Consider the following 26706-nt stretch of genomic DNA (forward strand, 5'->3'; position numbering starts at 1 on the left):
TCATAGTAAATGGGAAATTATTCTTCAGAATTTTATGCAGTAGGACGTAGGTTCCTTAGCGCTCCAACCTTAGAGCAATCTAACGCTTCTTGATATCAAGTCTCTTTCGCATCTTGGTCCACGAGCAATTAAATGCCTATCTTTAATCTAGAGCATCCCCCTGTTGAAATTTTTCCTCGAGAAGCCGCTCACGAAATCACCGGTCGCCCACTTGGGGCGCGACGCTCGCTCTTGAGAAATGAAAGATCCGTTCGTAAGGGACCGCTCTCGTCCACGGCTCCAGTCTCCTCTTCAATCATTTAGCGACGATCTCGAGTGCGTGCGATGGCAATCACCTCTGCAAACACACACATATCCACTGGCACATACATTTTCAAACTCCAAAACAAATATTCCCAGTCTCTCCTTCAATCAAAAGCTTTAATTAATCGTAAGTTGCGATGCCTTCACTCCCCAAGATCACCAGAGTGGCGTACTGACGGAAAGATTCTAGTTCAAGCTATACAGCTACTTATTGAAGAGAAATAAATGTTAGGCTCTTTCCAAAGATTTGTTTTTGCTTTTAATTCTAGACGAGATGAGACCAAAATATTTTATGAATTAAATAGGGGGACTGTAATTAGATTTTTGTCCGACTTGAATGAATTTTATAATTATGCTTTGCCATAAAAAAGAACAACGGTGACTGGCTACTATAGAAATATTTATACTTACTTATTTCATTCTGTGACAAGAAAATACTCCGGCTTCAAATTTAACTTATGCCATTATGCGACCAGTAAAGTAAAATACAGAGTATGAATTTCCTTTAAATGACTAAGGATCAACTAAAGTCTATCAAAGTTTTCATTGTCAGTATCATAATGTAAACATACAGAATATAAGTGGTTTCTTGGATGAATGAGCAAGTACTACCATCGAATCATAAAGTCCGCCACCTGCATTCTTAGTTATCAAGGAATCGACTAGTCACACCACTGCCCAGGCCAGCAATACATTGCATTATGTAGATATAAGGCGATAAAACTTTAAAAACCAACTGGCGACAAGGATTTATAAAAAAAATCACAACATGGATTATAACAATCTAGTCAGTAAATGCATATGATATGACCTAGGCGTCTTCCGTAGGGATTAGGATTATGCCGACGCCGGGTTTCCCTCCACCTATCTTTCCCTATACTCGTAGCATGAAACGACCTGAACTGTCTTCCCAATAAAGCATAACATTGGATTCCTGAGAGTAAAATGCTTAGCCCAACTATTTTCAATGCCTTACCGGTACCACGAGAAAAATATGGACCTTTGCATAGCCCCTACTTCCATTGAATCGTTCAGCAAACTAATACTACCTCTCATGCCAAAATAATTAATATTTTTGGAGCTTCTTGGCTTGCCATACTTCGGTGCCATCTTTATGAGGCTCATTACGTAAGCAGATAGTGTTGTAGCAGTATCTCTCCTTGGCTAGATACGACATGCATATTATGTGATTCTCCCCCAAGAGATTGGAGAAGATCAGCTCTATAAGGTAGCAGTAACTACTAACAGCATTTCCAAAAATCAGCTACCCCCCTCCCATCAACCCCTGACATCCCCCTTCTGACACCATCCTCGTCTCCGTGACCACCCAACACGCCCCAGACCATGACCAGACCAAAACAGACCATGGCTCACGCAGGTTTCATATTACGAAGGCAATAGATCGTTAGCTTCGAAATAAAATAGGTATCAAGTTCCACGAGAATAGCAGAAAGATCTTTCGCTCCGCCTCCATTCTCGCCAACTGACCTCATGCTTCAATTCTCCACGTTCCTCGGTGGCAAATGCAACATGAGTCACGTATTGGACGCGAAGGTGTCTAACAATGATATTCAGTAATTGACATTGTACCTTTGCATTGAAATATTAATTATTAAGCACGAAAGCCAAGAAGACTACATGTTACTACACACGATGTATTTCTAACACTACCCGAGCCGATACAATACATTGAATTATACTTTGCATTTAAAGATACAAGGTGATTTAACGTTAAAAACCAACTAAGCAAGGTAATCGCCGCATTCCGCATGAAAAATAATTAATTTAAATGGAATAGGGAGCTGGAAGGAAAGTTGGAGCTGCACCTGTCACTGGTGCAGAGCGAAACTTTCAAGTTAGCTGGGAGCAATAGGAAGTGGTTCCTAACGAAGAATCTCTCCCCCCTTCCACCAGTGAAACTCTTTTCATGCGACTTGCCTTCCGCCTTGCCAATAGTGTTCCCAATAGATTTTTAAATGACGATATTTATTTTTCGCGATTACATGAAAAGTGAACATTTTCAAGAGCGCAAAAACGCGACAGCTAAGTATGAATGCTGAGAGAAGCCCGTGTGACGTCTGCCTGCTGCTGTGTGAGGCCAACTGGGTGCGAAGCTATGAACGCCGCAACGATGCAGGCTGCTTGCTGCCGAGCTTGAAGGTAGCGTGGAGTACCCTGCTAGCAGGTAGCACTTGGCTTAAATACGAATTATTATTACCCTATCAAACGAAGGAAACTTTCCAAACTTCGGCAATTTTAATAGGTGGTTATTAAGAGATGTTTCCCGGAGCTCTGTGCTTCATGCATGCATTGGTAATCTCAGACGACTTAAAACTTCTATCAACCCGTATAGAAACTGGGTCCCTGTGACGTCACGCGGAGTGGCATCGCATGGCCGTCAATCTGGCCTTTTTCAAATGAGGTTAAAATTGACCATTCGCATTCGTCTAAACTTGGATTTCAAAAACCAAACAATTTGTATATTATGAATACACAAATGGTGGGTAAGGAATCGCAATCAATGCCTTTCGTTTTCTTTGATGATGGAAACTACCCTATTCTTGATCTAGCATAAGTCACCCATAGTGTTCTTGGGAGACAGCAAATAACTTTCCGCAATTAGAGTTTTACATGTATAGGAATACAAGAATACCAATGTGCACCAAATGTAAAAGGGAGTGACTCAAGCACGACGCGCCGTATTTGACTGATTCCCGTCACGACGCAGTTCTGACATCACCTCTCGAAAATATATATCAGATAAGAGACATATTGACCGATTATAATAAGTTCATTTTGTTTAATACGTTTTATTTTGTGATATGATATAAAAATAATACAATATAATACCCATAATGTATACAACCAATGGCTTCGCAAATACTAACAATCGAGATTTCAATACGTTGGACCTTTAATGGGCCGTACTGTGGGATTATCTCTCACACCAATTCGAAATTGTGCTTCATACATTCTCATAGTGTATTGCAGTGGGTTTCTTTCCCAATCCCTGACTTGTTATCTTTTCTCAACGAAATTATCTCCGAGAAAATGTCAATAAAAATTTTGTATCTACCATATAATTTTTCTTATGTAATTGGTTAGGATGTGTCAGACGCGTTCTCACGAAGCAGTTTTGTATCAATGCTTTCTATTCCTAAATTCGTTTTTGGCTTGGAAAATTTTACAATAAGTTTTAACTTTCTACCAACTGCTCTGATTTTTAAATATTTTAAAATTGGAAATTATTTACTTTTATATGGATAAAACGGATAACGTAAAATTTTAACTTCATAAAGCACCACCTGACAAGTCAATGGACTCGGATGGACTCTAGTTTCAAAGATAACTGGTCTGTAAGCGTAAGCATTGCCATATTTTCCTGTACGTCTAATTCAAACAAAATATGTGCCACTCTCTTAACATCAATTGTCCTGATAACCAACCCTTGCAATTTCCATTCGATAAAACTAAATCGCTTTTGAAACTTATCGAAAATTATTGTGATTTCGACATTTGAAGGCTTAAAGCAAGGAGAAGGGATTTTTGGGAGATTATGCATTTAAAGTGGCTGTTGAAGGTCCGTTTTAGCATGTTAAAATAAAGTATGTGCTACTTCGAGTGGTTTAGCGGAGAAAGAAGTGATGATAATGATTCAGAGAGGAGGGGTCCGCTATGGACACCAGGGCAAATACTTGTCGCGCCACACATCTTCATACGGGCCGCGAAGTAAAAAAGTTCACCACGACGAGCGAAGAGGAGGATGTTGGGAAGGCATTAACGCCACGTCACGTCAAGTGCCCTCGACTTCTTTCACTTAGCTGCATCGACTCTTGTAACATCACACGACTCCGGCATTTTCCCCCGTTGCTCTCGGTCGGCTGAGGATCGGGATTACGGCATCATCAATGAATATCCATCCAGGCACGTAGCCAGTGGGGGTGCAATAGGGGGTTAAGCTCCACCCGAAATTGTTTAAGCTTTCTCTAAAAATGGTGCGCGTGGCCGATATGGGACAACGTTGGTTAGGGAATGGAAGTGTTTGTAAAAAGTTTATGATCGAAAAAATTCTTCAATTATTCAATTAATCTCACCATTAAATGACTTAAGAGCCGAGGAAATCTTTTCACATTTTGGGTATTTATTGAAGACAGTGGATTTGCGTTAGACTTGGGACTCCACTCTCTCGGAAATAAGTGTCTAGCCTCGTGCCTTGTCCATTCCACACGAACACGGCTGAGTGAGAATGAAAGTTTTACATTTTTACCACAGTAACACTACCAAATTGCTCCATAGGACATCAAGATATTGGGGCAGACTCAATAAGAGACTATAGAGATCAAATTGGAGATCAATGACATTTACCGCGATAGTGGTTTTGATTATAGCTATTGATGGAAGCTTATTCTCAATTTAGGTACTTGAAAACTTGTTCTCGGCCAGTCTTCTTTGGTGACAAATTACTCGCTTAGGTTTGATGCTATTAGAATCCATTATTCAGGATATACAGGATAAATCCTGTTAAACATATTTCTGCATCTGTATTGCTTAAACTTTTACTTGATATGGCATATCAGATATGAATTTTTACGGAGTCACATGCACAGGTGCATTCATACGCCTATGATGAAATACGCCGTTAAAACTCGGCTAGGCCGATTAACTTTCGCGACAAGTTTCATACTTAGTTTCATTTTCCCATATGATCTCTCGTATTTAATATTTTTGCTGTAAAAAACAGAAACATATTGGCTCATATCTTTCGTATACACTGTACAAATTTCAAGACAATAGCGTCGGTTTTAAACGAATAACACGACACAAGAGAAGCCAAGATACCATCGATCGCAGTTCAGGGTGAAAGACCTATTGCAGCAATACATGTAAAAAGTAACGGCTAGACCACCCACTTCACGGTTAAAAAAAATGCCAGATTGTGCCTTGATGACGGACGGATGTGGACTCATACCACAGAAACGTTTTCAGTCGTAAACTCATTAAACCGATGTGAACCCCGAGTAAGTTTCATTAACACGATGCAGAAAAAATGATAAAGATGAAAATCAATTGTCGAATTTACTCTGCTACCCATCTAACCATATCATTATCTAATAACGATTTCTATCGTAGAAATTTGATGCAATTAATTTTATAATAAACCTTTCAATCTCCTGCGGTATCCTTACTATTTGATTATACCGTAAAGCGGCGGAGTGCGTCAGCCAAATAAAAAGAATAGGATTGTGTTCAGCAGATCATCATGCCTCGTGACTCAACCGATCATTTTCTCCCGCCTCCTACTCTGGGTTTTTAAAAGACTTCTCTCGCTCTCGTTGCTGGCATTACCGCCCTAAAAACCACGAAAATCGCTGATCAGTTTCAAATGGGGCGATTTTCTGACTCCACGCCAAAGATATGCAGAGTGCAAACTCCTTTCACGGAGTAAAAAAAAACAAACACATCGATCAAAATTGATAGTCTATAAGGTTTATATTGGCGAAATATATTCAATTTAACTAGCTATTTCTGAGAAAAAATTTAGCAAAGTGTTTATCAAGAAGCCCATAGTAGTTATTATATTTAAATGGTATTTACCTATTTTTTCTGCCTGCTTTACTTCTCGAGTTCAGTGAAGCTCACTGTTCATCATGTGCTAACTCAAATCAATCAACAGGTATTTATTTCGTTCAATGGTATTAGGCTCAACTATTTGGAAGTTATTATTCGAAAATGAACAGTCAACGCAGTCTCCTTTTCATTTTAGGTATTTATTTGTTCACTGTGTTTAGAGAGCTTTTCAGAAGAAAGGAGAAGGAGTGGACGTTCAGACTTCGTCGTGTTGTAGGACTATTTCCGAATGATAAGGTGCTGCTTCGCACTCGTCCGACCGCCCCTTGGATATGCAGGGAACGTATAGCGAACGGAGTAGAGACACCTAATCCGTGAACTTAAAAAAATATGAAGGCAAGCTGCGTGATACATCCAAAAATACTTCAGACGTAAAGAAACTACTTCACAGCTGTTAAATGAATTATGCTGGGAGCCACTGGGGACTCGGGAGGCTCCGCGATTGGCTTAGATTGCTTGAGAAATTGACAATAGATATCTTTCATTGCGACACATATAAAATCATGATAGATCCCCACTACTTCCACGTCCGAGGGAAACGATTAATTGAGAGAGATATTTTACCGAAGGGGTTTGGGAATTCGCTTTTCCCCAAAAAAATTATGAACTTAAACATATGCTAGAACGAAGCTTCGAAGCCTTTCTTGCACTATGGAGACGTTTGAAGGGGTGTAGTCTCATGAGTTCTATCGTTGGTACAACTTCACGTCACAGACAACTTCGCCAGTAAAGTTCAGTGCGTATAAAACGGCTGTGAATGCAGAGAGGAATCAGGTCATCTGATAACTAGATTCGGTAGTTTTACACCAAGTAGGTATTTACCAGAGTAATCTTTTTCCAAAGAAGTCGGTTCCAGCGATATTATCGATGCTATTTTGGCAAGTGATTTTTCATTATTCAGATGATATCGTTATAGCACTATTATATAACATATTGTATAATTTTATGATGGCGAAGTATATTCCAAAAATAAACGGCTAGTATATTGCTTACGTTTTTCATGAAATGGTTAATAAATTATACAACACGAGGACCTTTTCTCTCATACTTCGTATTTATAAGATTAAATTTCCCCTTTGCTGGATGGACATCAATAAATTCCCGAGTTACTGATCTAATTCACCCGATCGCGATTTTACTGATATTGTGAATTTCCTTGTAGCATAGCTTTTTCAAACAATGGGTAACATTCACAATAATTCTTTGAATGCAAAGAACACATTGGAAATAATTCAAGACATCGAACCCGTCGACAAAAGGAATACTGCCTTGATCAGCTTAGGATAAAGTATAGCTACTAAAGAATACAATTACGAAGTACGAGTGCCTACGGCGTTAATTAGCCATTATAACAGAATTCTTCAAGCAAATCCAATTCCTAAAAACCGAAGTGATACGATAAAAATTAATCTCCCTAACAATACTTCAGTTCAATGGCGAATAGATGAAATGGCTGAAAATGTGAAAGATATATCTACATCTACATCTAATTAATACCCTGCGAGCCACCTATAGGGTGTTTGGCAGGGGGTGATCCATCACCAGCATGAAGCATGCATTTGGACTCCCACATGCACACCACACGGTCCAAAAAGCGTCAAGTATACTAGCAAGTTATACTACTACATGCTGTTGGAAATAATAATAAAATTGAGAAACATGCATTAAGTTTTACATAGGTTAGTAGGCTACACAACAAGTCATCTAATCTATTTACGAGTTTCCTCGCCGTCGTTATAATCTCTTATTGACCGTGGAAAAAATGACATTCGGAATCTGTGTGCTCTACAATCTATCTCTCTTATTTTATTTATATGATCTGATCTTCCGTAGTATGTTGGTGTACGTAAGATATGGTTAACTTTGTCAGAAAATACACTGCTCTTGAATTTATCTAAAAGGTTTAGTCCATTTTTCAATTTACGGTCCGGAAGAGATTCCCATCCGAGTTTATCTAAGAGGTCAGTTACACTAACAAGACTATCGTAACGACTTTTCACATACCTGGCAGCACTTCTTTGTCCGCGTTCTAACTCAGTTATTATGCCTTTTTTATGAGGGCCCCAAACACTGGCAGCGTATTCCAAATGTGGTCTAACGAGGGAAAAGTAGCTAATTTCTCTCACTTTGTCGTCGCACTTTCCTAATATTCTTTTAACAAAACCAAAATATATTGTGCACCATACTGAGAACAACAGATTTGGCATCACAGTTGGACGAGTAAACTTTGTCAGGTAATGAATCATTGCTTCCGTCATATATATGCTTTATTAAAGATGAAAATCTATCTCAGGATTTGTTGTTTGTAATGCAATTAGAATCTTCCCACGATATTTTAGTCTCTGGAGAAGACAATATTCCAATAAGCGATTTTTCTTGATGTCAAAAAGGCATTTGATAAAGTACCACTCGGAAAGTTAATAATAAAATTGAAATCTAATGGTCCAGATGAAGATGTCATTTCCTGGATAAGAGAACTTTTGAACGACCGTGTACAAAGAGTAGTATTAGACGGTGCAGTCTCCAATGAGGATAGAGTCACTTCTGACGTTCCTCATGGTAGTGTCATAGGCCCACTCCTATTCCTTCTTTACATAAACGACATTGGCGAAGCAGTACACAGTAAGTTACGATTATTTTCAGACGACGCTGTAGTTTACAGAGAAATCCGTTCCAGCAAAGATATAGATGAACTAACGAATGACCTTGCAGCTATCCAAGCTTGGTGCGATGCTTGGCAGTTAGAATTAGATTTGGAAAAATGCGTCGTAATGAATTTCTAGAAGAAGAATAACTTCCTACAACGTAGCTGAATAATTCGGGGTACCCAATTAGAGGCCTGTTGAATCCGTGAAATATCAGTGAGTTTGACCTAATAAATATCGGGGAATAAACATATTCGAGAAATAACCGGTCAAGGTAGTCGTAAAATGGGTTTTGTTGAAAGAATATTAGGAAAGTGCGACGACAAAGTGAGAGAATTAAGCTACTTTTCCCTCGTTAGAGCACATTTAGAATACGCTGCAAGTGTTTGGGACCCTCATGAAAAAGGCTTAATAACAGAGTTAGAACGCGGACAAAGAAGTGCTGCCAGGTATGTGAAAGGTCGTTACGATAGTCTTGTTAGTGTAACTGACCTCTTAGATAAACTCGGATGGGAATCTCTTCCGGACGTAGATTGAAAAATGGACTAAACCTTTTAGATAAATTCAAGAGCAGTGTCTTTTCTGACGAAGTTAACCATATCTTACGGACTCCAACATACTACGGAAGATCAGATCATGTAAATAATATAAGAGAGATATTTTGTAGAACAGGCAGATTCAGAATGCCTTTTTTTCCACGATCAATAAGATATTATAACGGCAGCGATAGAACTCATTAATAGATTATATGACTTGTAGTGTACCCTACTAATATATGTAAAACTTTATGCATATTTCTTAATTTTATTATTATTTCTAACAGCATATAGTAGTATAATTTGTTAGTATGCGTGACGTTTTTTGTACTGTGTGGTGTGCATGTGGGAGTCCAATTGCATTTCGCATGCTGGTGATTGATCACCCCCTGCCAAACACCCTAGAGGTAGCTCGCAGGGTATTGTGTAGATGTAGAAATTGACACTAAAGGGGAGTCAATATTACGTATGGTAAAGCAGTTCTTCAGGCACAACAAAAGTCCTTATATATTCCTAATATACTTGCTGTTGCGACAGATGAAGCTCCGTCGACGACTGGTCGTCACCATAGTTGTATTTCACGCTTGAAAAAATATGCACTAAATAAGTTCAACAGATTCAGGCTTCAATTGGTGAAGGAATTCTTGTGGAAAAGTGCTACGATCTTTCATTTACTTAAATATGCACTAAATGTCTATGCAATGCATTGTGTCATTCACGGACAATATCTAGTGGTAAAAAAACTGAGTGATGGCCTTCACAAGTCCTTAAACATTGTAATTACAGCAGTTAACAAAATTAAAGCCCACGCTCATAATGATCGACTCTTTCGAGAGTTGTGTGATGAGAACGACTAGAATTTTAAACGTTTGTTTGTACACACAGAAATTCGTTGGCTGTCAAAAGGCAATTGTTTATGGTGCTTCTATACTTAAACTTTTTGACACTATCGTGCAGTTCTTTGAGGAGAAAGATACTTTTGTCAGCAACAACCTTAGAGAGATTAGGAGTGACGTTTCATTTTTGGCTGAACTTTTTGGAAAGTTTAATGAAATGAATTTAAAATTGCAGGGAAACGACACAAATCATTCAACGGCAAAATCTGTGGTAACCGTGTGTTATTTCGAAGTTGGTTTTATTTAAGCGCAACATAGGTCGCCGCGAGCTTCATCAATTGCCTTCCCTGCTTGAGCTAGAAGAGCAAGCTGGTTAATGTGATGATGATTTGTGCGTCTTTTGCGACCATTTGGCTACCTTACATAAAAATATGACGCAAAGATTTGAGGATCTTCTTTCGTTGGAAATTCCAGACTGGGTGATAAATCCGTTTAAGAAATTGAGCAAGTTCGGTTATTAGAGAAAGAATTAATTAGACTACAAAATGACATTGAATTGAAACCAGAGTTTAAGATAAAATATCTAGAGTTTTAGCATATTTTAGGACTCCTGATCCGTTTCACTGAAATTAAAGACCCCCAGGCACATCGAACTTTTTTTTCATCTATCATTCCTCCAATTCTTACATACTCTTGTCCCATTTGGTCTATCTCTTCACAAACCAACCTCTCATCCCTGGACTGTGTCAGCAATTTATTTGCCAATATAGTAAAAAATAGAATACCGCATTTACGCAACATGTCCACTAATGCTATTCTCTCCTCCCTCTTCATCCCTAATCTCACTACCCATAGGCTCACAGCTGATGTAAAACTTATTTATAAGATTCTCAATTCCACCATCGACTGCCCAGCATTGCTCTCTTTTATCAATTTTAAAGTTCCACCCCGCCCTACCCGTTCTCATCCCCTAATCCACATGTTCATTCCTAGACTTTCACTCACTAAACGTTCGTTTTTCTACTGCATTACTTCTGTGTTGAACTCACTCCCTCCACACATTGACCCCTTTGCACTTCCATTGAAATCCTTCATAAGCCTTTCCCCATCCTATCTGTCACAGAAGTAGTCTGTCACTGCAGTTTCTTGTTGTCCTTTTGTTTTTGTAAATGTAATTATTGTTTTCCACATGTTATATTGCGTCTTCGTCCTCTAATTTATGTATTGTTACCTGGCCACTATAAAATGGCATATGCTGTATGTGGTTATATTTCTTCTTTAAAATAAAAAAAAATATTTCCAAGCAGATAAACATACGTCAGGTTTGCGAACACGGTGATGTCAGACTTCTGCTAAGAGACATCAAACCGGATGTGGTAAAACTTATATCATGTCATTAAGCTCATCCTTCTCTTTAAAATTTTATTTTATGGAAATTTGTAGTTAATTTTAGCTATAGAATATTCTTAAATGACATCTAGACCATGAACAACTATAATAAAAAGTCACTTGAATGTTAAAATAATTTTACATGAACATGATTGATCATTCTATCACCATAAATAGCTCTCTTAAAATTATTTATTTTAATGTCAAAAGTATATTCTTAGTTAATTTCCTTTTATTGCGAACTAAATCATTTGCATAAATGATTTAAAAAACTATACATCCATTGGATTCTGATTAAACATTTAATTAGTCATTGTTTTTTATTTAACTATTAAAATGTTCCTCATTTGGTTTATTAGAATGTCATTCTGATTATTATTTTAAAGACACCGATTAGGGTGGCGTTAAATATATGAATATATATGGATGGGGCGGTGGCTCGAAAAAGTTTGGGAAACACTGCACTAGTGGAGGGAGCATCCGCTTCCGCATTCCTAGACACCTGCTCCCATCCGTCTTCGCGTAAAACGCTCCGGAGCGAGAACGTGGAGAGCTCGCAGCGATGGAAATACATGAGCGGTGGGAAAGCGGCAAATCTTACATTAGACTAGGCCTATGGAACTGATTATCCGCCGCATTGTGACATTTTCACCATTACAACGCCAATAAGTAAAAGGAAATCCAAGTGACACGATGGTAGCTGAAGATTTAAAAATAAAAACTTGTTCAACCTGTAAACATTTCTCCTCTTGATTCTTTGCTGGATCAATAATTGCAAATATTGCTTAAAATAATATATCACGCCAGACATATTCCCTTTCTGATTTTTTCTCATAACTTATTTCACATTAAAATCTCTCCTATTTAATGCCATTTCAATCCAGGCATTACAAGCTGTTCCTTCATTTATCATGTTCCTACTTTTCTCTGATATTATTTCTTAAAACAATAGACAACTTTTTACACACAGGTAAACAAAACAAAATGCGATAGTTTTGTTACCCTAATAAAATATTTTTTTCTCCTGTTAAAAAAAGGCATCACAAGCTGACACAAATTTTTATTACATTTCCCCAGGATGGATAATGGTTGATGACTACCCTACATGGTACTAAAAATAAAAAATACAACATTTATATTGGGTAAGAAATAACGAATTTGGATAAACTCACCAGAATTTGAGTCGCAATTACTTTTAATATATTCGAAGACACATACTTCAAATAAAAAATTACTATTTGTCAAAATCATAAACTAAGTAAAAGAATACCGCTTTAAAAAATTAGCACCACTAGGTGAAGAACTGTTGGTAAATAAAAAAAATATTTTAAGTTGGTAATTAGCATAATATTAGTTTCTCCGAGCTATGAAACTCATACATCACTCAATAGAAGAAATTTAGTACGTATGTTAATGGCAACCGTATTGAATGCATGCATAATGAAGTGAAAGACGGTCATGTTGTGAGTAGCAGAAATTTTGAGCTAAGAAAGGAAAAAAAAGAACGGAAAGAAAGTAGAGAAATATCATTAGAGCAATGAGAAATATATAAGAGAGGGAATTATCATAAGGCATTCAGTACAAGGAAAAAAGAAGCATGGTATAATAATAATTCTGGCAGCGTAGCGATAATGGCAGAGGAAAAGATGTGAAAACGAGATGAGTCTGTTAAAAGATATAAAAAACTAAATTAAATACAAATTGAGCACTAATTTATATTGATTCTATATAACGCCCGGAAGAACTACTTGAGATGACAAATGCTTCCCAAAGAATTAACAAGAGGAAGTTGAAGAAAACTTCCTATTCACTTATGACTAATATAATCATAATGCGAGGCAGCTAATTAATCTCGGTATTGATCACAGGTAAAAAGCTGCACAGGCAAAAATAAAGTGAGTAGAACGTAACTGAAAAATACACCCATGAGAGGCATTCTCTGTAAAATATAAGCCAAAGTTATCAATTTATACATCACGTTTTTTGAAAGTTTTTTATCAATGTTGGACATCATGCTGTGAAACAAAAGTAAATGATTTCAAATAACACTCAAGGATTTCACTTGTCATAGGTACAGTACTTGCTTGCTGTGAATTCTTTCACGTTTAAAAATCCTTAGTATCTAAAGTTGCATACCATATATTGTGATATAATCTATTCGTTAATAACAATATTTGTACAAATGAGTCACCCTTTGATATGGTAATGAGAACGCATTTTGAATGCCTTTCTTCGGAGAAATTATTAATCATTGCGTCACCGAGCTCTTATAATGAAAAATAAAAATACGGCGGCAGATATACTGTGGATTATTTTTAAAAGAGCATTCATTCGCAGCGCTTTTTCACTGGACATAGAAATGTGATTTGCGTGTGAGGTAACAATCCGTTTCCGAAATATTTTATTATGACACATGGTAATAATATATTGTGTCATATCATATATAATTCCAATTGCGTCACTCAAGTAGCTAGGAAATATTATCTTTATCGCCCAATTTCCTAGCTTATTTAGAGCCTAGATCTACCGGGGTAAGCCAACCCATAGTTCTTGTAACATTCAATTAATTCACCCGCTGATTGCATTCCCGGTAGTTAAGAGGAACTCGTTAAAGACGAGGGAAGACAATAAATATCTTCCCGCTGTGATCTCACCTTTTTTTGCAGGCTCACAGCGATACCGAAGTCGACAGAAGGGAATAAGTACTCATGCCGTCGATCTTTTTTCCGAAGTGAAATTGGATATCCGGTTCGCGCATTTTTAAAACAGGGCAGGAAACGCGGAGGGAATCGCCCGTTGGAATCTCCTTGGTGGATACCTGTTAAGCTAACTACTTACCACCACTGAATGTGCCCTTAATAAGAAGACGGAACAACCTTGTAGGCCACATCGTGAGACATGATGGCCTGATGAAGACAATCGTCGAGGGACAAGTGGAAGGCAAGAATGGAAAAGGAAGGCCTCGAACAAAATATATGGAACAAGTAAAGAGAGATGTGAAAGAGGAGAAATACGTAGGTGTGAAAAGATAAGCTGATATAAGATTAGAGTGGAGAGCTGCGTCAAACCAATCCTAGGATTGTTAACCAGTGATGATGAGGACAATTAAAATTTTTTGATACCAGATAATTTGCATCGGAGCTAAGAAGCATTTTTCTCGAGGTATGAAAAGCAACTTTTTGAAATAGAAAGCATATTCATTAATAGGTATTAATTTTTCAGTATTAGCAGTATATCTATTTGATGTCTCATAATAAGTCTTCCATAACCTTTCTCCTAGATAAAGCACTAACTTTATATGCGATTTCATTTTTTTTAAATATCATCATTATTAGTCAACAATCCTAAGATTGGTTTGACGCAGCTCTCCATTTCTCTCTCCTATCCGCTAATCTCTTCATAGCTACATATTTATTCTCTTTTACATCCTTTATAACCTGTCTGATATAACTCATTCGGGGTCGTCCCTTGCCCCTTTTCCCTTCCACTTGTCCTTCAACAATTGTCCTCATCAGACCATCGTGCCTCAAAATGTGGCCAACTAAGTTGTCCCTTCTTCTGCTTAATGTTTTTAGGAGGCTTCTCTTTTCTCCCACTCTCCTTAAAACTTCCTGGTTGCTCACACGGTCAATCCATTTTATCTTCATCATTCTTCGGTAGCACCACATTTCGAATGCTTCCACTCTTGACTTCTCTGCTGCTGTCAATGTCCAAGCCTCGCTTCCATAGAGAAACATACTCCATATGTAGCATCTGATGAATTAATTCCTTACTTCTATGCTGGTATTTTCAGCTGTAAGAAGATTCTTCTTTTTGTAGAAAGCCTTCGTCTGCGCTATACTGCTGACTTTTTCTTTCTTGCTTCGTCCATCGTTGGTAATTCGGCTTCCCAGGTAAGAGAACTCGTTCACCTCTTCAAGCTTATGCTTTCCTAGGTTGATGTTTGTTTTAGCCTCCTCTCTTTTGCCGCAAACTAATATCTTAGTCTTCTTAATGTTGATTTTCAGCTGATATCTGGCCATTGTCCTTTCCATGTTTGTCAACGCCTTCTTCAAATCCTTCTCTGTCTCGGCTATGACTGCTATGTCGTCAGCAAATCGCAGCATACTAATTTTTTCTCCGTGGATATTGACACCCGAAGCTTTCTGCTTGATTTCGTTGATGGCTTTCTCTATGTAAACATTGAAAATTAAGGGGGAAAGCGCACAACCTTGTCTCACCCCTTTTCTTATTCTCGCATCTGCTCCGTTTGGTCCACATTTGATCACAGCTCCTTGGTTTTTATACAAACTATGAATAATTCTACGATCATTGTAGAGTACGCCGATTTCTTTCAAAATTCTAAGCATTGAATTCCATTCCACGTTACCAAAGGCCTTCTCTAAATCGACAAATGCTATGAAGGTTGGTTTGTTTTTCTCCATTCTCTTCTCTATGATCATCCTAAGAGCCAAAATTGCTTCCCTTGTGCCCCTGCTTTTCCTTAATCCGAATTGGTCCTCATCCAGGAATTCTTCTGCTCTTCGTTCAATTCTCCTGTAAATGATTCTTGTCTGAATCTTCGACGCATGTGTCGTCAGGCTTATGGTCCTAAATTCTTCGCACTTCTCAACTCTCTTCTTTTTGGGTATGGCAATGATGATGTTCTTCTCGAAGTCACTAGGTAAATCTCCTGTTGAGTACATATCGCAGATAGTTTTATACGGTTGAGTTAAGACCTTTTCTCCTGCATTTTTATTAACTCTGCTGGAATGTCGTCTATTCCTGCGGCCTTATTCTTTCGCAGGTCTCTTACTGCAGCGTCAAATTCTGATCTTAAGATGTCCAATGTCATCCTTTTCAACTTCACTTTCCTCTTCGAGAACTTTTGAGCTAAGTTTGCTCCCGTTGTATAATTCCTCCAGGTATTCCTTCCTTCTCTCGGCTTTGTCTTCGTTTTCAATTAGAATGTTTCCATTCCTGTCCCTTATGCTATTACATTTTGTGTTTCGTTCCTTGAAATGGTTCCTCACTATTCTATAGGCCGCTTCCACTTTCCCTTTTACGAGGTTATTTTGTATGTCCTCACATATGTTCCTCATCCACGCTTCTCTGGCTTTCCTCGCTTGGCGGCAAATCCCGTTCCTTATTCTCTTGTAGCAAGCCTGTCCTTCCTCAGTATTCGTATTCTTATACTTTCTCCGTTCTTCAATGAGGTCTAGGATTTCATCCGTGATTCATGGCTTTTTCTTAACACATTTTCACTTGATTGCACTTAATGAATTAGTCAGATGTCAAGCTAGGTAGTTGATCTTCGTCCTGTCACTCAAGAAGTGAAAAAACACGTGCACCCCGTAATCGGCCAGCGTGGTCATTGACGTCAAGACAGCGCAACATTCTCGCTCAGCAGTCATTTCAACCGCTTTCATTTTCAGAGTACACTTTTCTTTTTTTTTTTCAAAATAGGAAATAAGAGGAGAAAGAGCTAAACCTTCAAATCTTTTCCATTCGGCGTCTTCAACCGCAAAGAGTCAAATCCTTATGAAATGTGTTTCGTAATCTTTGATTTAAAGTTTTAGCTAGTTATGTTACCCCAGTCAATGACCCTGATGAACCACATGGAATGATGCTTTCTATTACGTGACTGCCGTGGTTTGACAGGTAAAAACTTGATTAAAAGCAAAATAAACAGCATCGTACCCAATTCTTCTTTTACGACCTCTTAGATAAACTCGGATGGGAATCTCTGTCGGACCGTTGATTGAAAAATAGACTAAACGTTTCAGATAAATTCAAGAGCAGTGTCTTTTCTAACGAAGCTAATTATACCTTACGCCAAACCTATAGACGCCAAAATACTACGGAAGATCAGATCATATAAATAAAATAAGAGAGATTTTAGAACAGACAGATTTCGAATGTCATTTTTTCCACGATCAATAAAAGATTATAACGACCGCGAAAGAACTCGTAAATAGATTGCATGACTTGTAATGTAGCCTACTAACCTATGTAAAACTTAATGCATGTTTCTTAATTCAATTATTATTTCTAACAGCATAAAGTATTATAATTTGTTAGTATACGGAATGTTTTTTGGACGGTGTGGTGTGCATGTGGGAGTCCAATTGCGTGCTGCATGCTGGTGATTGATCACCCCTTGCCAAACACCCTAGAGGTGGCTAGCAGGGTATTACGTACAAGAAACACCGACCACCCCAAGACTTCCAGGTTTGCATTTAGACACGCGACGTGAAGATTTGGTCGTTCCTTTGCCTTCGTCTCTTGTATCGAGTTGCGTGTTTAAAAAAAATGCCCTAAGACGATAGAGGAAGGTGTGAAGGGAGGGCGGAGGCAAGCCACAGCAGAGTGCGTGAGAGGGAGTACAGAGATGGAAAGAGAGGGAGCCGTTGCCAAGAGAACAACGGCAACAGGGCAAGAATATTCCCCTTGAAAATTGACTAAGACCGTGCTGCGGGTCGAAGGCCCTATCGAGGTTGTTATACAATTATCTATTTCGGGGTTTGCTTCATTGTTAATATGATAGATGCGCAATGAAGGTTATTAAAATAATAATTCAGTTTTTGTCGTCTTTGATGCAGGAATGTGGGAAGAAAATCAGCTTCTTTTTCAGTCTCGACGACAATATTTAAATTAAATTAGAGGTTTACGAGATTTCTGATGAATTCACTTCCCTCATTCATCTGTCCTATAATGATCTGTCATAGCTGAAGACTATAGGCTAGGCAGTGAACTCACAATTGGCTACGCCGACTTGGTATGTAAACGCAGCTTTTTACAGGTGCACATAACTGCTGTACGCAGTATCAATGAAAATGTATTTAACAACAGCTTAAAATATAGGGGAAGTAATTTTTCCCCTCAGGACTAGAGGTATCGCGGAAGAGTACACATCGGCAAAATGATTTAAAAATTCAGCGAGATACAAATGACTCATGGAAGAGCAGGGGAAGCAGCTGACAAATGAGGGCAAGGGAGCGAATAAAGTTCGCGTGTGAACCATTATAGCTATGGACCTGTGACCTCTGAGTAATAGTGGACGTTAAAAAAGGCAAGGGACGGCCCCGAATGAGCTAAGCGGGCCAATTTATCATGGATCCTCGTCATCGCCATTGTTAAAAAATCCTAATATCCGCTGGACGCAGCTCCCCATTCCTCTCTTCCACCCTATAGCCTTTTCATAGCGATGTATTTCTTCCGCATCCACGATAAAAACAAAAATAGTAATTTCCACACTATTTAATTTAACACTCAACGGCTGACCACGGTTTCAACAAATTGTGTCGTTTTGAAGGGAAATTGTCACCTTGAAAATGACACCAAGTGTTGAAACCATGGTCTGTCTTTGAGTGTTCCGTTAAATAGTGTGGAAAGTACCATTTGTGTTTCTATCATGGATATAGCAATCGTCCACAAAATCGAGCCTGCGTATTTACTTTATACGCATTTCTTCTGTTTTACATACTCTATAACCTCTTCTATGCAACTTACTCGGAGTCGTCTCTTGCCGACCTTTCCTTTCACTCGTCCTTCTACGATTGTTTTCATCGGTCCATCGCGGCTCTTAAAGAGGTCAACTAAGTATTCCCGTCCACTCTTTACCTAAGGTTTTTTTTAAAGAATGTCACAGAGAAAAAACACGTGAACACGAGAAGGCTAAGAGAGAGTGGATAGTGGCCAGCTGCGTCAAACCCTTGATAGGATCAGTACGGAGTCTTTCGCGGTTATTCAATGACCGAATTCTCATTCATTTTGTGGGGACAAAATGAAGTAACGTGAACAAGCTCTGAAGAACGTACGGTCATCCCTAGGATTGCTGACTGATGGTGATAAATATGGTGCTGACGTCAATGCAGAGAGCGATTGAGAAACAAGTAGTTAGGTAGAATAACATGGGTGCACGAAAGGGATGATAATATTTTTACTCCCTTTAGGGGCCAGGTCGCAGAACACTCACAGTGTAAGAGATTCATCACAAATAATGAAACCTAAAGATAGCATGAATCTGCGCTTACAGTTATTTGAAGCCTGTCAATAGGGTGGTTTCCTATGGCAAAGAAAACGAAAGGCATTGCTTGCGATTCGTTACCCACCATTAGTGTATTCATAAAATACAAATTATTTATTTGGTTTTAGAAATCCCAGTTTAGACGCATGTTAATGGTCAATTTTAACCTCATTTGAAAAAGGCCAGATTGGCGCCCATTCAATGCCAGTCCACGAGACGTCACATGTACCAAAATTCTATACGAGTAGATAGGAGTTTTTTCATAGTCTGAGATTACAAAATCATGCATGAGGCACAGAGCTCATGGAAACATCTCTTAATAATCACCTTTTAAAATTGACTATGTCGGAAAGTTTCCTTCATTTGATAGGATATTAAATCCTTATTTAAGGCAAGCGCTACCTGCTTGCAGCCTCCATTGTAGCGGCGCTCATAGCCTCAAAATAAGGTGGCCTCACACGGCGGCAGCCGGAACCAGAATGACGTCACACGGGCTTTTCCCAGCATTTATACTTGGACGTGGCGTTTTCTCGCGCTTGAAAATTTTCACATTTCATTAAATCGCGAAAAATAGATATTGTGATTTAAAAATCTAAAAGCGTGAAATGAGTACTCTAGGAGTAATAATCATTCTACTGAAGCAATATAAAAATAAAAGGAAACCAACCTATTGGGCATAGAACATATAACACTAAACTCTCAAAGGTGATAGCGCAGACCGTCATGAAGACAAACCATCAAAGGTCAGTGGTTAAAATGTAAAAATAAGAGATATTGGCGCGAAAAAAGTTCTAAGTCACAAAAAAAACGAAGTGGAAATTAAATTTTTTGCCCAGACCTGCAAGCCGTAATACAGAAACACCAGCGCGTAAATAATTTTTCACATCACACCTGGTTAACATATTTCAAAGATGTGGTGAAAAGGAGGAGTGGATATTAACGCGAATAGCAAAGAATTAGCGAAAAAATATCAGCCTATTTTCATTCTTACATAGCCATTTCAAGGTGAAACGTAGCCGTCATATTATCTTAGAGAAGCATACAAATATAGGCTTTTCGGAGATATCTGTCGTGGAATACACATATTCGGGAAGTAACAGGTCAAGCCAATCGTAAATTGGGTTCTGTTAAAGGAATACTAGGAAAGTGCGACGACAAAGAGAGAGAAATTATCTACTTTTCCCTTGTTAGACCATATTTGGAATACGCTGCCAGTGTTTGGGACCCTCATGAAATAGGCTTAAAAAAGAATGAGAGTGCGTGCAAAGAAGAGCTGCCAGGTACGTGAAAAATCGTTACGATAGCCTTGTTATTGTAATTTACCTGTTAGACAAACTCGGATGGGAATCTCAGTCAGACGGTAGATTGAAAAATAGACCAAACCTTTTAGATAAATACATGAGCAGTGTCTTCTCTGACAAAGTTAACAATATCTTACGAACGCCAACATACTACGGTAGATCAGATCATGTATATAAAATAAGAGAGATTATTATTATTATGAAGGTATTCTACCGATTACGGTAGGTTTCAGACTAGCAAAAACATACTCAGAATGTCTTTATTCCACGATCAAAAAGAGATTATAACGGCAGCGTTAGAACTCACAAATAGATTACACGATTTTGTAGAGTAACCTACTAAATTATGCATACTTTAATGCATGTTTCGGAATTTTATTATTATTTCTAACAGCATAGGGTAGTATAATTTTTAAGTATGCGTAACGTTTACTGGATCGTGTGGTGTGTATGTGGGAATACAATTGCATGCGGGAATATTGATCACCCTCTGCCAAACACCCTAGAGTTGGCTCGCAGGCATTATGTAGATGTATATGTCATTTCTGATTATTTCCACTAGCTACGAATGTAGTGACAGCCAGGGGTGGTCTGGGGTGATTGGGGGCCCTCGGCTGACGCTCATGATGGAGCTCCTCTCAGCGAAGGATTCACCCGCCCCCCCTCCCTCCAGAATTTTTTAGAATTTGCATGCCCGGTAATGGATATTAACGCAATTCTGGCTCTAAAAACAAGATAAAATATTCTAAGAAAAATATAATGAAAAGTAGGAACTTCACAGCTAAATATAAAATTCAATTATGTTTGATGGTTTTATTATCTATTTACTGAATTAGCTCATTTAAAATGCCCTGAAATTTAAGAACCTTTAAAATAACCTTTTCGAATAACTCTTTTAAAGATCAAAAGTAAAAATGTAAAATATTACGAAAAACATTAATACAACCAAATTATACACACTTAAGGAAAGAAATAAAAAATAAGCCGTTATGGTCAACTGTACACAATTGAAATTCTTTAAATATTGCTAATATTTTACGCTAAGCCGAACTTGAACTCAACAGTCTACCCGAAAACCTCCTTCGAGAGGCAGATGAGCTGGGATTTTAAATTTTAACACGGAGAACGCATACGTCAAATAAACAGAAGCAACGCGCCCGCAGAAAAGCCAGAAAAATAGTTCAGGTGACCGGGGAGGAGCGGGGCAGTATGCAGATGTAGATGACCACCATAAAACATTTACTAACAAAACGGCATACTACATGTGCACGGTGGTGTCTTTATTTATCAAATAATTTGCCAAAACAACCGCTTTTTGAGTCTTAAAAACCCCAAATAAGCAGGGGAGAATTCCCCAGACCCCCGGTCCCCCGCCCTTTGCTCCAAAGTTTAATACACGTTTTGCATCAGGCGTATCACTGTAGAAATAGTAGATAGTTTCTTTCCTACGTTTGCGTTCGGCGCTAAACGTTTATTGAAAATAGAAAAAAACACACAAAAAATTAAAATACGCGTACAAAACGAACTAAGAAAACAAACGCAATGATGGAGATAAGAAAGAACCGCACAAAAAGTTCACTCGAAGCGCGTCACAAGACGGTATTCTTTAAACTGTTAACATGAAAATACGAATATTCAAACGTACCTGAATCTGCACTTAAACTCTCATTTTGTAGTACACCGATACAGGAACCACTGTTCTTGTTCAGCCAAGCATTGAAGTTTTTTGAGTTATTATTATGAAAAAAGTTTTTTTTTCTTCTCATTTCTTTTCTGCGCACCGCTTCTGTATACACGTTAAATATTAACACTTCAAAGAGGATGAAACTCTCTCACTAACCAAACCAGCATTCACTGAACTACTAAGGTGCACTACGGATTTCGCGATCTATATGAGGAAAATAGAGAATATATGTGTGCGCGCGCAGCTTCCCCCCTCCAACCACGCTTCCTTCCCAAGTTTCAGTCCTGTGAGAACTACCTGGCGCTGATTCCCACGGTACTCTCTGTCAAAAAACAACACACAAGAGAGATGCGTAATTATACTGCGACATTGTAATCTGATATTTTTCTCGATGAATTAATTGGGTTCTTCGCTACTCAGAAACACCTGCGGGGATATCTGGTTTCGCTACAGGAATGGAGGCTTTGGGAAGTGCAGACAAGACTCGTTGCTATGAGATTGCGGGGAGCAATGGATTTGGGATTTGGGGTAGGTGGCGGTGCGTCGCCACACCAGGAGAAGTGAGAGAGGGAGGGGATTGAGGGGCGGGGAGGGAGGAGGGGAGGGGTTTGTAAAGGCCTGGTTACACGATGCATTAACCCTGTCTAAATGTATGAACGCGAGAATGAACGGAAAAATTCACCGTGTAAAAACCCCAAAATGTACAAATGCATGAACGCGTGAACGGAAAATAGAACCTGTTCTAATTTCGTTCATGCATTCGCACAAGTTGATAACAGAGCCACCTGGTGGGAAACAAAGGAAACGACACAATCAGTAGTCATCTGCAGGGCTATTCAGTATGATTCAGTAACTCTTTTCGCGTATTTGTACTGTATCGTGCGTACTTGAATCCTACCACAAACTCACCATTTGCATCTACACTAATATTCACACAGAATATCCCTGTATGTATGCCGGACATACCAAGATTATGTCTATGGTAACTCATTGGTAGTATTATGCCGGAACAAAACAATCGATGAGGTTATAACAGAGTTTTCAACACGACATTTGTGAAATACAACAGCTATCATACGACTAATAGAACACATTTAAACATAATTTATATCAAACGAATAAACGACAATTCTACCTTTTATACGTCCGGGGTGGGAATGCACTGGACCACCACAAAAAGACGACTTACATTAGCAAATTCATAAATCGACCAGATCTCTAAACCAACATCTTTTCCATTAACAAGAAATATCTTCTTAACTTTATAACCGTCCCGGACAAAAGTAGAACAGAGTATTAAAAATATCTATTCTCATACACCATCTACACTCAGTGAAACAGATGACAGAAAAATATCTTGTAAACACGGCTTAAAAACAAGATGCGTCTACAAATTTTCAGCCTAAGCATTAACTTTGATAACGGTTTGAAATAAATAGAGTACTATTGAGATATAGCATTAAGCGAGCGATAACGATAAATATTAAATATAAATAAATATTACTGGCACGAAATGAAACAACTTCGGCAACTACAATGAACACCACTGTTTACACGGCAGCGCAAATATATTACCAGTATGTGAAGTTTCCTGGTCCTACAGGAAACAACGAAAAGAGAATTATTTTCTGGTAGGTATCGTCTGATTCCTACCTAATGATACTGTTTACACATTTAAATTTTGCGCACTGTAAAGGGAATAAACAAAAAGTAAACGCCTCGCGATACGAGAAAATGTGTGAAAACTTGTGCGAACGCGCGTACCGTGTAACCGCTCATTCATGCTTCTTGTTCACGCAAACGTCCATGAATTCAGACATGCAAACAGACACGCATTCATACATTAACCCGTACGGGTTAATGCACCGTGTAACCAGGCCTTAAGATATTTCTTTTATTTTATAGATAGCTATGATGATGATGACATTAAGGTATAGGAGGCGGTGGAGGGGAGGGGGAGACGGTATCAGCTGAGAGAGGGGAGAGAGGGATGATGGACGGCCCAGGTTCCTCGAAAGAATAAAAAAAAACTTGAAAAGCGAGCGAGCGCTGAAGTGAAGCCAGTTTGTGCCGCTCCAAGGTACCGCTATACACGGCGAATGATTTCGGCGAATCTTCTGCGCAGAAATGATGCGCACTGGTGCAACTATCTATAGTGTATCTTGATTCTAACGATTTTTCCGACCGCTTCTGACCTCATTACTTGTTTTGGGAGCCGCAGACGACGGAATGCTTCGTTTACATGTGCGCTTCGATATGCTTTTTTATTACTTTTACTTTCCGTGGGGTATGACGTACTAATTAATGAGAAGAATTAGAACGGTACGAAGTGATAGCGGAAAAGCACTTTATTAAATCATGCGTTTTGTGATCCCATAACGAAGTACATAATAAGTTGTTTTCGCTGCAGAGCAACGATGATATGCTTCAAGATAGAGCGCTGTTGAACATGATCATAAGGAAACTTACTCTTCAATTGGCTACCCGAGGTCTTTTCCCTTCCGATTCAGTAAATAATAAAGTACATAAAATAATAGGGTAGCTTCCTTCATGAAAGAAAACGAAAGGCATTGATTGCGATTCGTTACCCACCATTAGTGTATTCATAATACACAAATTATTTGGTTTTTGAAATACCGGTTTAGACGAATGGCAAGGGTCAAATTTTATCCTCATTTGAAAAAGGCCAGATTGGCGCCCATGCGATTCCACTCCACGTGACGTCACAGTGACCTAGTTTCTACACGAGAGGAGAGGAGTTATACATCGTCTGAGGTTCATCTACATCTACATAATACCCCGCAAGCCGCCTAAAAGGCGTGTGGCAGGGGGTGTTAGGACACCAGCCGTTTACAGCTAAAAAAAAAAAAAAAATTAAGTGCTCAAACGAAGTTGGGACTAGCGTTTATTAAAGTCCTTTATGGTTCGGGGGAAAAACGAATTCGCATATCTATCCGTTCGGCAAAACTTCTCTTTTAATTTATCACTTCTATCGGACCTGGAAATATAGTGTGGCTCTAATATTATGTTCTCTGTGTCGCTCTTAAAGATATCCATTCTCAATTGTTCAAGCAATCTAAGCCTAGCGCGCAGCCTCCGAGTCTCCAACGGCTCCCAGCCTAATTCGCTTAACATCTGGGTAACACTGTCTGTACGCCCGTAGCAGTTTTTGACGAAACACGCGGCCTTCCTTTGAATTTTATTCAGTTCGCGGATTAAGTCATTCTGCACCGGATCCCATATGCTCGCAGCATATTCAAGGTGCGGTCGGACGAGAGCAAAATAGCACCTTTCCTTTACTTTCTCATACGAAAATCTTCCCACAATACGCTTGACGAATCCTAATTTCTTCAGGGCTGTGCCGCAAATATACTTTATATGTGTTCCCCACGTGAGGTTCGAGGTTATCGTAACTCCCAGGTACTTCACTTCGTCTGTTGCCTTTACATTAATGCCATCCACTGCATAAAAATGGTTAGAGTTGGACGAATTCCGCATGAAATGTACCGCCATGCATTTGCTTAGATTAAGTTTGAGTCCCCACTCTTGGCTCCACAAATGAACGTTGTTTAAGTCAGATGATAGAATTTCATAGTCAGAGTGATCACTAATTTCGCGATAGATGACAGCGTCGTCAGCAAATAAACGTATTTTACTGCTAATGCGGGAGCAGAGATCATGAATGTATATACTAGTATATACTACTACTATTAATGTATAGGTTACCAATGCATGCATGAGGCACAGAGCTCAGGGAAACATGTCTTAATAATCACCTATTAAAACTGGCTAAGGTCGGAAAGTTTTCTTCGTTTGATAAGGTATTAATAAACCTTTTTAAGCAAAGCGCAACCAGCCAGCAAGGTGCTCAGCTACCCGCTAGCATCCTGCGTCCTATCAGCGCTCAGAGCCTCGATCAATGTCACCTCACAAGGCGGGAGGGGGAACCAGAAATGTTTCGCACGGACTTTTCCCCATTATTCCTACTTACGCGTCGCGTTTTCGCGCGCTTGAAAATTTTCACCTTTCATTTAATCGCGAAAAATAAATATCGTCATTTAAAAATCTAAAAGCGTTAAATACGTACTCTAGGAGTAATAATATTTCGATTTAGGCAATAAAAAAATAATGGGAAACCACCCTATTGGGGGGAAAAACTTCAAAGGAAAACAAGTTGCTTGGCTCGTTTTGAAAATCGGTTTTAGAGGAGTTAAAAAAATTTAAACGCCATTAATACTCCGTTTGTCGATCGATCCTCTATCAGACGCGATAAGTTGATTGAAATAGGGTGGTTTCCTATTATTTTTATTGCCTAAATCGAAAGATTATTACTCCTGGAGTACGTTTTTCACGATTTTAGATTTTTAAATGACGAT

Source organism: Ischnura elegans, chromosome 2, assembly GCF_921293095.1.
Source record: "Ischnura elegans chromosome 2, ioIscEleg1.1, whole genome shotgun sequence".
NCBI lineage: Eukaryota > Metazoa > Arthropoda > Insecta > Odonata > Coenagrionidae > Ischnura > Ischnura elegans.